Below are 12,005 nucleotides of genomic sequence, written 5' to 3' on the forward strand. Positions count from 1 at the left end.
ATTCTTTCCTTACTTGTGGAGCTCCACACAGCAGTCGTTTCTCTTAGCGTCCCTCTGCCATTCTTCAGGTCCCAGTTCTGGCGCCAACTGTTGCGGCCCGCCCGCGGTCCACAACACGAACGGTACACTGAGAAAGGCAGTTCAGGCTGAAAGAGAGGTAACTAGACGGGCGGAAGAAAAGAATGAAGTCAAGACAAGACTCTGATCAAGGCTCAATTTAATATTTCCAGACACCCAGTTTATAAAGGAAGGGGGAGGGAACCCAATTTCCCGCCAAGTAACTCGGGGTCCAGTAGCAGGACGAACACGTGTGTGCCTTCAGACGGCAAAGGCAGGTTCCAGCAGTAGGTAGGCGTGGCAGGACGAATGAGCCAGTAGCTCCACCCTTGAGCAGGCAGGTTCCAGGCTGGGGGGAAGGGAGGCCACAAGTTACCTTACCCAACAATAAACTTTTTGGCAGATGAATACCCTACATCAAAGTATTCATCAAAATCCATTAGCATTTTACAAAATCCTAGCTAACCAAATAGAGCCATGCACTAGATGGAGAAGCTCTGGTGTTTTTAATCTGCAGAGAGAAGGATGGTAGAATAGCTTTCTCTGACTTACATGTGTAGTGAGGAGAATTAGGTCACAGCATTCATAGTCTCTAGACCACCCTTAGCTCTCAGAAGGCAGGAGACCTGACTCAGAAACAAGCTCTGGCAAGACAATGGTGAGTTGGAGGCCTGGATCACAGATATCAGGTCTTAGTCTATGCAAGATGGCCTCCTAATGTGCTGTTTGGTTTGAATCTGGTTCCTTGTGTCCCCTGAGAGTTCCTGTGCTCAAAATTTAGTTCCCATGATAGGGTCTCAAGATATGATGTGATGGAGAAGCAGGAGACAACTGGAAAGGTGATTAGATCTCTGGGGTGTTGTCATGGGAAGGGACAAATGCTATAGACTGGGTGAGTGGTGGAGACAACCCACACACTGACTTGGCCATATGACTCATGGTATTTTCTGTCTCTATGCTGGTGAGTTGGTCCTCAACAGAGGGTAAAAAATGAGGCTTCAGGACTTTGGACCTGGAGCCTTCGAAATGATTAGTTTTTCTTTATAAATACTCAGCCATCATTATTTTATCATAGCCTTATGAAAAAGTATAACACCCTGTAACCTCCCCCTGCAACCTGAAGCTTGCTGAACCAGACCTTGCCTTTGCTGCCACTAAGGAGATTACCTAGGGTGGATCCTGCCTCCCTAGATCACTCTAATGTTCAGCCACTGTCGCTGCTACCTGCTGGGAAGTTGGTCTAGCTATTCCGGAGACTACATGTGGTCACTTGCAGCTGGACTCCAAGGATGAATTGGCAGAAATGGGCCTCCCTCCTCCTTTATAAAGCGAGTCTGCCATTAAACATTTGAACCTTGAGCAGACTAGTTGTCTTGGTTCCATTATTTCTCGACCCGCCTAGGTCTGCTCTTCTCTTTTAGCTCCAGGCTGCCTCCCAGGCTCGATCCCGGACATGGGAGCCGTAGGCCAGCCCCAACAACACCCTTTACTCTTTTCAGAGCATACTCTCTAATGAGAGAACGTGCACCTGCTGGGTCTTCCAACATCCTCTGCATCATGAGGAACCTATATATATTCTTCTGGGTATGCTTCATGGTGTGAGCCTGGGACCCATTCGAGGACATGGCTCATTGGTGGATCTGAGGCACAGGGCCTTAGGACTGGCCACAGGGCAACTATTTGGTGACTGGTGTGGGAAAGGACGTTTTTGCCATGTTCACAGAGCAAAGCTACAGGACAGGACCTAAAGGTCCTAAAGGACTCTGGATCCCCACTCTGTGTACACCAAGTGGGGAAGTAACTGGGTTTAGAACTGGGTAGTTGATATTAGGATAAACTGAGTTTTTGTTCTGACCACGTGCCACACTGATTTCCAGGCTGAAATTCTGTTCACTGTGAGTGATGTGAACCAAAAGACAGCCTTCGAAAATGGTACTTCTATTTTTGTCTTCTAGATTTGACACACTGTAATACACAGACACTGCCCAAATGGCTCATGTGTGAAACAGAGGGAAGCAGGGCCAGATTCTGCAATTTAGAGCCTGTGTGGTCCTCAAGAGTCCCTTGGTGTCACTGGCTTTACTCAGTTCCATGGTGCTGGGGAGTTCACTTGGAGAGGTCATATATTTGCTCTGTGGACCCTGTCCCATGAGGATGACACATACTCAGGTGTAGTGATTATTGTCTCTTAGCATTCTCTGAAGCATTCTGCAGGGAATGTTGGCATTTCCACAGTTCAGCAGTGGTACTTCAAGTCCCTCTGGTTGTCGTTGCAGTATCCTTCATCTCAATCAGACTGAAATAAAAAAATCCAGGCTTCCCTGTGCATTGCAAGGCTTTTATTGTTGGATTCTGTTCTTAGACACCTGGGGGAAAGGATTAGGGCTTGCTGCATCTATGCAGCTAATCAGGCATATATCTTCTTTGAGATCAAAAGTGTACCCATCAGCATGACGAGCTGGCTTCTATTTTTCCTGCAAACAGAAAGCCAAGTGAGGCCTCAGAGGTAATGGAGATCTCATGCCCCACTGACCATGCATGGAGTCATCTTCTAGAAGGACCTGTAGCTGTTTCACAATTTTCTTGTGTCTGACTATGACCATGGAGCCTTATTGTTAACCTGTTGAGATAAGCTTTCTAAAGAGCCTCCAATCCAGTCAGATTGGAGGAGTCACCTTGTGAGACAACATAGGCACAAGTGGGACATAATGGGGAGGAGTTGACAGGCTTCCATGTGATCCTCTGGACAGCTGGGGCCCCACAAGGGAACTGACTCCTGTCACATGATGATGATGTCCCTTAGATATCTGCATCTGAGGCATGACTTATCCCACCAGTTCTAAGAACAACAGGGGCTTCGATTTAATGCTATCCTTGAATGTCCCCAGCCTGGAGTCCACCAAGTGGCCTTAGAAGTGCAAAGAACAGGTAAACAGTTGAGTATTTTGGGGCTGGATTGGTAAGCTTGAAAAGGTTGGATAGAAGACCCAGGCTGGAGAAGTGTGCCAGGTCCCAAGCATGTGCAGCTAGACTTTGAAGGCTCTGTCAGGAAGGCTGATGGAGGCCAAACATGGGCAGGGACTAGTGTGGCTTGGCTGAGTTGAGCAGGGAGGCCCAGCTCAGGCAGCCTGAGAGTCCCTTCCTGCCCCATCCTCCTGATATCCTCAATCAGGTGTGTCACATTTCTGGATTCTAAAAGAAGCTTTAGTGGTGGGTAGGAGCACAAGCCCTGCCTCTAACCAGACACATAGAGACTCACCTTGAAAGCAGTTACATGTGCCTTGTCTTCCTTTGTCATCTTGCTATCAATGCATTTCTTGAGTTTTTCCTTATTTTCCAGTGTTTCAGGATCATCTTTGTATTTTTCCACATACTTAACATACTCTTCTGGGGTCCTGTAAAAAAATAGATGAACATTCTGTTTTATAGCTGGACAAATGCCACAATCTGGAACACAAAGACAAAGTGACCCTCCCTGGCAAAACATGCATCAGTATATCCCAGGCAATACGTTGTGTGAGAGTCTGAAGAGCTTGCATCCCGGAACCCCACACGGTAATATCCACCTCCTCCTGAAGCCAGGAGGAGCAGGGCAGCCCCAAGGATCACCAGAGCACCAGCAAGCTTCATAGTAATTTTGGCAGGTACTCCTACCCAGCTTGGTTCCCTCTTATAACTGCCCTGATCTGCTCAGTGGGCAGGGAGGGGCCCCTGTCTTAGCTTCTTCAGGTCCCTACTAGGACACATCTTGAAACTTCCTGGGGGTGTATTTTTTGAGTTATTTGGAGATATGTATTTTGGCAGGATTCTGGTCAATATCCTGTCTCAACTTGTTTTCTTTCTTAGTGATCTTCTTCAGGTCACTTCTCATTTGACAGCCAAAGTGAAAGTATGACTAGAGAGTGGATCAAATGGCCTCTCAATCAGACCTCCAGAGTGAGACCCCAGTGTCCCCCTGTCACACTGGGAACCACAATGTTTAGTTATGAGCCTTACTCAGTTTGTGTCCATACAAGCCAGACTTCAGACCACTGGCCATTGTGACCCCTGCCCTGTCTTTGCCCTGCCCCTATCATCCCTGTGCTTCATGGCTTCTTTTGAACTAGTTTTTTCAACCCAAGTTTCTCCAGCTGTTGTAGGCATCCTTCAACTTGATCCTTTTGTTTTTGGTGATTTTTTTTTTTTTTTGAGATAGCGTCTCTCTACACAGCATAGGCTTTCCTGGAACTATATAGGCCATGTAAACCTTGAGCTCACAGTGGTCTTTTTTCCTCTTTCCCATGTGTGTGTGTGTGCTGGAATTAAAGGCAAGAAGTGCTATAGCTGCCTAAACGTGACCTCTTAAAGCCGTGGTTGGGGTTTCTTTGTTTTTGTTTTGTTTTGCTTGAGACAGGATCTTGCCCAAATTAGTCTTGAGTCCTTAACCCTCCTTAGAAAGTATGTGTGTATCTGTCTCTGTGTGTGTGAGTGTGTGTGTGTGTGTGTTTGTGTGAGTGTGTGTATGTGTGGTGGATCCATATTTCCTTGGGGCTGTTGCTAAGCAGTTTTAGTAGTGCCTGGGTATGTTGTCTCACCTCTTTGATGACAGCTCTTAGGAGGCAGAGGCAGTCAAATCTCTGTGAGTGACATGTCAGCCTGGTGTACTCACAATGTTCCAGGACAGTCAGAGTTACACAGGAGACACTGCTAAAAACCATCATTAATGTGGTATGTAAGTTCAGAAGCTAGTGTCTCTTTCTGTTCATTTTTTCATAAATAATCAAAGATTGGAGTGACCTGACCCCCTAATTAGCTTTTGCCCATGTTTGCTTTGCTGCTCTAGCTACTTTGATTATTGGTCCAAAATCCAGCATGGGGGCAATTTCCAATTTTCCAAAGCTACCCAGAAAGTACTAGAGTCCAATTTCAGCTAGTTACTCCAGCTCCTGAAGGCTCAGTGTCAGTCCATCTGTATCAGAATGTCTTGCTGAGTTTTGCTACCACAAAATTCCAAATTACACATCAGCCATCTCTTCCAGGGTCAAGGGGTGCATCCCCAACTTGCAGGGGCACAGTAGAGGAACTATTACGAAGATTGTTAAGAGGCAAGTTTATGGTAGTCTCCATGACCCTCCTACCTATGGAAGCAGACAGTTTAGGCCCATTTACTCAGCCAGCAGACACACTGGAGCTGTCCCCCCTGGCATCACCATTTTAGGCCTCATGAAAGGCTTCTCTTGAGAGGGCTTTTGTCCTACTTCCAGCAGCATGGGCTGAACAGACTGTGATGGAAGAGTCTGAAGACAGCAGAGCAAAGCCTGAGGCAGGGATGTGAAAGATGAGACGTCAGCAGTATGAGCTGTGAAATAGGCCAAGCTACTTGCTGCCTGTGGTAGTTCAAGCACTTGGCAGGTTAAGGGCAGGAGACAGAGGGGTCATGGAATGAAGAGAGGGCAGATGCAGACTCTGAGGTAGGATAAAATGGATCCAGAAGAGACAAACTTTAGGCCCTGTTTACCAGAAGAGTTCCAGATAGCTGTGGAGATTTTGGAGACTCCACCAGGGTCTAGAGCCACCCCACGGCTGAGTGCCAAGGGCCTGGTTTCCTGTCCATACTGTGGAGGAGGCTTCAGCATAGGTAGGCCTCTGGGCCCATGCTAGTGTGAGGATTGAAGGTACCAGAAGCTATCACTGCTGCCTCTACCACTTTCTAGCTGTTGGGGCTGGTATATTGCTGCTGTTAATTTAAATACTAAGTACTGGACCCCATGATCTGGACTCCCACATCCTCTGATTCTTTGGTAATGTGGTAAGTAAATTTTCACATATAGCAAATGTTGCTTTGTAAACTCTGCTCATCTTATTCCTGTCTGGTTAAAAAAGTGTGGTTGTCAGCTAATTCTGGAGAGAGGAGGGGTATTCTGGGCATTTTTTTTTTTTACTGGGCTGAGAGGGTCACAGGTAGGGATCTGAAGTCAAGAGAAGAGGAAAGAGGAAAAGAAAGAAGATGTAGAGAGGGGAAGGCTGCCATGAAGCCCGATGGCTCAGGAGAATGTGACCAGCATCACTGGACAATGAGGACAGGCTGATGGAACAGAAATAACCCTGAGAGACACTTATAAGCAAGTGAAATGGGGCCTATGGATTGGATGTAAGTTAAAATAGTACACAACCTGTCTGATTTAGGCCTATATCTCTTCAAATAATATACCAAGTCTTTGTGTCTGTTATTGAGGCCAGCTAAAACATAGATTTCATTTACAGCCAGTTTCTGCTCATTGTTGTCAAACATGGTGGGCAAAGAAGTGGTGAAGCCAGCCTCAGAGAGCATCCCCCTACCTGAGAACAATTTCTGTCTTTGTGATTAAGGGGATCCCAGACAGGTAACTTGGACACATCTGCTTTAGCTCCCAACAAGTGGAGCCACAGGTAGGAAGCACCATGTGTGCACCTCATTTCCTTGGACTTTGCCAGTCATCTGACTGCTCTGTGTAACCCAGAACGTAGAATTTACCCTTTAACTAGTGTGTTTGTCATTGACAGACACTCTATACTAGGTATGACACCATTTCTCTATAAGTGTCACCTAAGGGAAAACCAGGGCCTTCATATGCTCTACCCTCAGTGCCTAAAACATTTTTTCTTCACCTGCCTGGGAAATTTGTCATTTAAGTCCCTAGAGTGCTTCAAAAGCCAACATGTATGAGGGAGAGCCTGATATGCCTTCAACGTGTGTGAGACACACACCAAACTCTCACATTGATCCTTGGTCCCTGTTATGGCAGGGTTGAGCAGTGTGTGGTGGGTGCTTAAAAAGTAGGGTAGAGGTGTCCTGGGTCTCTCAGAGACCAGTCTGCGCAGGTGAGCATGCAGACTACAGAAGAAGCACGACATCTGGGACAGGCCCCGTTTCTGGCCCACCTTCCCCACCAGAGGAGTTGTGGCCACCTGGGAGGGTTCTGACCACCAGAGCAGGTGGGAGAGCCATCTTGTGTCCCAGGTCCCTCAGAGACCAGTCTGTGCTGGAGAGTGTGCGGACTGCTCAGGCAACACATCTTCTGGGATGGGCCTGGTTTTGGGCTTTCATCAGATCTTCAGCCGGGAGGCAGATCTGAGAGTCAGACCTCTGTGCACCTTCCCTGCAAGAGGAGAGCATGCCTGCAGAGAGTACTCTGACCACTGAGACTCAGGAGAGATCTGCACTCCCAGGACTGCTGACAGAGGCTAACAGAATCACAGGAGGAACAAGCTCCAGCCAGAGACAGCTATAACAACTAACACCAGAGATTACCAGATGGTGAAAGACAAATGTAAGAATATTACTAACAGAAACCAAGACCACTCACCATCATCAGAACCCAGCACTCACACCTGAGAGAGTCCTGGAAACCGGAACACACCCAAAAAGCAAGATTCAGATTTAAAATCGTATCTCATGATGCTGGTAGAGGATTTTAAGAAGGAAATTATTAACTCACTTAAAGAAATACAGGAGAACACGGCTAAACAGGTAGAAGGCCTTAAAGAGGAAGCACAAAAATCCTTTAAAGAGTTACAGGAAAACACAACTGAACAGGTGGGAGGCCCTTGGTCTTGCAAACTTTATATGCCCCAGTACATGGGAAACACCAGGGCTAAGAAGTGGGAGTGGATGGGTAGGGTAGCAGGGTGGTGAAGGCTATAGGGGACTTTCAGGATAGCATTTGAAATGTAAATGAAGTAAATACCTAATAAAAAAAATCTTACTAACAGAAACCAGACCTCTCACCATCATGAGAACCGAACACTCCCACCTCAGCCAGTCCTGGATACACCGAAAACCTGAAAAGCAAGATTCAGATTTAAAATCATAACATATGATGCTGGTAGAGGAATTTAAGAAGGGCATTAATTACTCACTTAAAGAAATTCAGGAGAACACCGCTAAACAGATAGAAATCCTTAAAGAACTACAGGAAAACACTGCTAATCAGGTAGACGTCCTTAAAGAGGAAACACAAAAATCCATAAAGAATTACAGGAAAACACATCAAAACAGTAGATGGAATTCAACAAAACCATCCAAGATTTAAAAAGGGAAATAGAAACAATAAAGAAAACCCCAAGGGGATTTTCTCTGGAGATAGAAACCCTAGAAAGGAAATCTGGAACCATAGATGCGAGCATTAGCAACAGAATACAAGAGATGGAAGAGAGAATCTCAGGTGCAGAAGGTTCCATAAAGAACATGGACAGAACAATCAAAGAAAATGGAAAATGCAAAAAGATCCTAATGCAAAACATCCAGGAAGTCCAAGACAGAATGAGAAGACCAAACCTACAGATAATAGGAGTAGATGAGAATGAAGACTTTAAACTTAAAGAGCCAGCAAATATCTTCAACGAAATTATAGAAGAAAACTTCCCAAACCTAAGGAAAGAGATGCCTACAGAACTCCAAATAGACTGAACCAGAAAAGAAATTCCTCTAGACACATAATAATCAGAACAACAAATGCATTAAATAAGGACAGAATATTAAAAGCAGTAAGAAAAAAAAAAGGTCAAGTAACATCTGAAAACAGACCTATTATAATTACAACAGAGTTTACAACAGAGATTATAAAATCCAGAAGATCCTGGACAGATGTTACACAGAAACTAAGAGACCACAAATGTCAGTCCAGGCTACTATACCCAGCAAAATTCGCAATTACCATAGATGGAGAAATCAAAGTATTTCATGATAAAACCAAATTCACAGAATATCTTTACACGAATCCAGCCATTCAAAGGATAATAAAGTGAAAACACTAACACAAGGACAAAAACTACACCCTAGAAAAAGGAAGGAAGTAATCCTTCAAGAAGCCTAAAAGAAGACAGCAGCAAGAACATAATCCCAACTTTAACAACAAAAATAACAGGAAGCAACAATTACTTTTCTTTAATTTTTCTATATATCAATGGACTCAATTCACCAATAAAAAGACATAGACTAACAGACTGGAAACATAAACAGGAAGCAACATGTTGCTGCTTACAGGAAACCTACCTCAGGAACCAAGACAGACACTACCTCAGAATAAAAGGTTGGAAAACAATTTTCCAAGCAAATCACCCGAAGAAACAAGTTGGACTAGCCATTCTAATATCGAATAAAATTGACTTCCAACCCAAAGTTATCAAAAAAGACAAGAAGGGGCATTTCATACTCATCAAAGGTAAAATCTACCAAGTTGAACTCTCATTTTTGAATATCTATGATCAAAATGTAAAAGCAGCCAGATTCATTAAAGACACTTTAGTAAAGCTCAAAGCACACATTGCACCTCACACAATAATAGTGGCAGACTTCAACACCCCACTCTCACCAATGGACAGAGCCTGGAAACAGAAACTAAAGAGAGACACATGGACACTAATAGAAGTTATGAAACAAATGTATTTAATAGATATCTACGGAACATTTTATCCTAAAACAAAATGATATGCCTTCTACTCAGCACCTCATGGTACCTCCTCCAAAATTGACCATATAATCGGTCACAAAACAGGCCTCCACAGATACGAAAATATTGAAATTATCCCATGCATCCTATCAGATCTTCAATAACAACAGAAATAATAGAAAGCCAACATTCACATGTAAGCTGAACAACACTCTACTCAATGATACCTTGGTCAAGGAAGAAATAAGAAAGAAATTAAAGACTTTTTTTATTGTTTTTTTTTTTTTTTCGAGACAGGGTTTCTCTGTATAGCTCCGGCTGTCCTGGAACTCAATTTGTAGACCAGGCTGGCCTCGAACTCAGAAATCCACCTGCCTCTGCCTCCCGAGTGCTGAGATTAAAGGTGTGCGCCACCATGCCGGGCCAAAATTAAAGACTTTTTAGAGTTTAATGAAAATGAAGCCACAATATACCCAAGCTTATGGGACACTATGAAAGCAGTCCTAAAGGGAAAATTCATAGCCCTAAGTGCCTCCAAAAAGAAACTAGAGAGAGCATGCACTAGCAGCCTGACAGCACACCTAAAAGCTATGGAACAAAAGGAAGCAAATTCACCTAAGAGGAGTAGATGGCAGGAATTAATCAAACTTAGGGCTGAAAATAAAAAACAAGTAGAAACAAAAAACTGTTCAAGGAATCAACCAAACCAGGAACTGGTTCTTTAAGAAAATCAACAAGATAGATTAAACCCTTAGCCAGACGAACTAGAGGGCACAGGGATAGTATCCTAATTAACAAAACCAGAAATGAAAAAGGAGACATAAGAACAGAACCTGAGGAAATCCAAAACATCATCAAATCCTACTACAAAAGGCTATATACTCAATGAACCTGGAAAACCTGGATGAAATGGAAAATTTTCTGGACAGACACCAGGTACCAAAGTTAAATCAAGATCAGATTAATGATCTAAAAGTTCCATTTCCCCTAAAGGAATAGAAGCAGTCATCAATAGTCTCCCAACTAAAAAACAAAAAAAAAAACCAAAAAAACAAAACAAACAAACAAACAAACAAACAACAACAACAACAAAACTCGGGGCCAGATGGGTTTAGTGCAGAATTCTTTCAGACCTTCGAAGAAGACCTAATTCCAACTCTCCTCAAACTATTCCAAAAAAAAAAAAAAATAGAAACAGAATGTACTCTACCCAGTTCATTCTATGAAGTCACAATTACTCTGATACTGAAACCACACAAAGATCCAACAAAGAAAGAGAACTTCAGACCAATTTCCCTTATGAATATCGATGAAAAAATACTCGATAAAATCCTCACAAACTGAATCCAAGAACACATCAAAATGATCATCCATCATGATCAAGAAGGCTTCTTCTCAGGGATGCAGGGATGGTTTAATATATGGAAATCCCTCAAGGTAATCCATTATATAAACAAACTCAAAGACAAAAACCACATGATCATCTCGTAACATGCTGAGAAAGCATTTGACAAAATCCAACACCCATTCATGAAAAATTTGTGGACAGACCAGGAATTCAAGTCTCATACCTAAACATAATAAAAGCAATATACAACAAACCAGTAGCCAACATTAAACTAAATGGAGAGATACTTGAAACAATACCACTAAAATCAGGCTGTAGACAAGGCTGCCACCTTTCTCTCTACCTATTCAATATAGTACTCAAGGTCCTAACCAGAGCAATTAGGCAACAAAAGGAGATTAAGGGGATACAAATTGGAAAGGAAGAAGTCAAAATTCAGTATTTGCAGATGATATGATAGTATATATAAGTGACCCTATAAATTCCACCAGAGAACTCCCAAACCTGATAAATATCTTCAGTTCAGTAGCTGGATATAAAATTAACTCAAACAAATCAGTGACCTTTCTGTACACAAAGCATAAACAGGCTGTGAAAGAAATTAGGGAAACAAAACCCTTCACAATAGTCACAAATAATATAAAATACCTTGGTGTGACTCTAACTAAGGAAGTGAAAGATCTTCATGGTAAGAACTTCAGGTCTCTTAAGAAAGAAATTGAAGGTGCTCGCTTCAGCAGCACATATACTAAAATTGGAACGATACAGAGAGGATTAGCATGGCCCCTGCGCAAGGATGACACGCAAATTCGTGAAGCTTTCCATATTTTTACGAAACCAAATTCACACATTATCTTTCCACGAATCCAGCCCTTCAACGGATAATAACAGAAAAAAAAAAAAAAAAACAATACAAGGACAGAAATCACGCCCTAGAAAAAGCAAGAAAGTAATCCCTCAACGAACCTAAAAGAAGACTGCCACAAGAACAGATTGCCAACTCTAACAACAAAAATAAAAGGAAGCAACAATTACTTTTCCTTAATATCTCTTAATATCAATGGACTAAATTCCCCAATAAAAAGACATAGACTAACAGACTGGCTATACAAACAGGACCCAACATTCTGCTGCTTACAGGAAACCCATCTCCAGGAAAAAGACAGACACTACCTCAGAGTGAAGGGCTG

At 43.2% G+C, this 12,005-nt stretch overlaps 1 non-coding gene across 1 annotated transcript; it reads left to right on the top strand.

Moving 5' to 3' along the window:
• Positions 1–11,539: 11,539 nt before the first annotated feature.
• Positions 11,540–11,646, top strand: LOC147003333 (U6 spliceosomal RNA). The gene has a single exon (XR_015048190.1). It is a non-coding gene; the product is annotated as a U6 spliceosomal RNA (small nuclear RNA).
• Positions 11,647–12,005: the final 359 nt, after the last annotated feature.

Source organism: Mus caroli, unplaced genomic scaffold, assembly GCF_978045245.1.
Source record: "Mus caroli unplaced genomic scaffold, Mus_caroli_1 scaffold_8, whole genome shotgun sequence".
Classification (NCBI taxonomy): domain Eukaryota; kingdom Metazoa; phylum Chordata; class Mammalia; order Rodentia; family Muridae; genus Mus; species Mus caroli.